Genomic DNA, 2,021 nt, shown 5'->3' with positions numbered 1-2,021 from the left:
TATTTTCTTACCCTGTGATGCTCTGCCTAAACTCATGGGCTCAGTAAACACACACTGTCCCCTCAACAGCATAGGCAAAAATAATTCCTCAACTGTTATGTCAAGTTTTTCAATACTTCTTATCATTCATTAAAAATGTATTATAATTTTTAAATAAAAAATTCAACCACTAAAATTAACCAGCCCCAAAGTCTTTACGCATCAATGAACATGGACTAGGAATGAATTTATTCCCAGGTTCTCTAGGCTCCATTCTGACAAAGAAGCCAGGTGGGCACTCTCATGTTCATTGCTATACCACTCACAAGGGTCACAATGTAGAAATGCCCTAAGTGTCCACCGAGAAGTGACTATATACACAACATGTAGCTTAAATGCCCCATGGAGTACCCACCAGGAAATTCTGCACACACAGTAACATGGATGAACCTTGAAGACATCCTGCTGAGGGAAATAAGGTCGTCACAGAAAGACTACATAAGTCTAAATACACAAAGTATTTGAACTGATCATGTTCATAGGATGAGAGCAGGATGGTTAGTACCAGGGTTTAGGGGGAGGAGGGAGTGGTTAACTATTACTATAAAGGCATACAGTTTCCACCAGGATACATAAGCTCTAGAGATTTGCTGTCCAACATTGTCCATATCATCAATAACATACACTTAAAGATCAGTAAGGATGCATTGCGATATAGCTCAGGGGTAGAATTCTTGCCTAGTTGGGCTTAATCCCCAGAACTATAAATTAGATAATAGGGTAGATAATTCTTTTTACTATAATTCAATTTTATTTAAAAATTAGAACTTAAAAGTCTGAAGATAGTAAGGGTAAGGCTATGGCACAATACCAATGCTTTCTTGCTACGTCTATCACTTGGTGTGGTTTTGGAGAGCAAGCTAGTATTAATTAGCTAATGCAGTTGAGGACACTGTGCTTGTGTGTGTGTGTGTGTGTGTGTGTGTATTTCAGCAGCTGATACATATGTATGTGTGGGTATGTGTGCATGTGTGAGGCCTACAGTTGATGCTGGGTGTCTTCTATTATTGTCACCTTATGTTTTGAAAGGAAGGACCTCTGAACCCAGAGCTCATCAATTGGCTAGGTCTGCTGACAGATGAGCTCGGGAATTCACTTGTCTCCATCTCTCCAGCACTAGGATTACAGGTGTGTGCAGTTATGTCCAATGTTTACGTGGGTGTGGAGGATCCCAGCTTAGGACCTTCTGCTTGGGCATCATGATATTAATTTCCTAAGAGCCAAGGCCGAAGTGGCTTTTTTGGAGAGGAGAAAGGCTGATGAAAGGATTGCATAGTCAGAGTCCTGGGGATGGTACCAGGAGACTGCAAATCAGTGGTTCTCAACCTGTGGGTTGTGACCCCTTTGGAGATTGCATAGCAGATATCCTGCCTATCAGAAACTTACATTATGATTCACAACAGTAGCAAAGTTACAGTTATGAAGTAGCAATGAAGTAATTTTATGATGGGGGGTCAGCACAACATGAGGAACTGTATTAAAGGGTCGATGCCTTAGGAAGGATGAGAAGCATGGCTATAAATGATCTATTTCTTTGTGAGGATATGTCATGTTTTATCAACTAGAGAAACACTCAGAATCCATGGGTGCCGATACTCTGGTTAGAAACTTGCTAAGCCGTAAGACTCATCCATTGGCGACCTTGGCTGGGGAACAAGCGGCTTTGTTCACTGCTAAGTCCCTAGCCTCTTGAACCGTGTTCGGCAGTTTTCCTAATGAATGGATCTTCTCAGATACAGGGACCATCTGTGCTTCCCTAGCCAAGCAGGAACGTGTTAAGAAAGCTGAGAGAAGGTCTTGGGCTCCCTGGATCTTGGAGCCTCTCCAGATTTAGAGACCCGACTGGGGATTCAGTCAGCTAGTCAGTAGGGAACCCTACTAAGATAAATAAATCTCTTTTTATTACATTAAAATTATTTTGTGTGTGGGTGGTAGGGCGGGGTGGTGGTGAGCATGCCTTAGGATACAAGCAGAGACCATAG

The sequence above is a fragment of the Chionomys nivalis genome, chromosome 11 (assembly GCF_950005125.1).
Source record: "Chionomys nivalis chromosome 11, mChiNiv1.1, whole genome shotgun sequence".
NCBI lineage: Eukaryota > Metazoa > Chordata > Mammalia > Rodentia > Cricetidae > Chionomys > Chionomys nivalis.
This window is presented reverse-complemented; position numbering follows the sequence as displayed.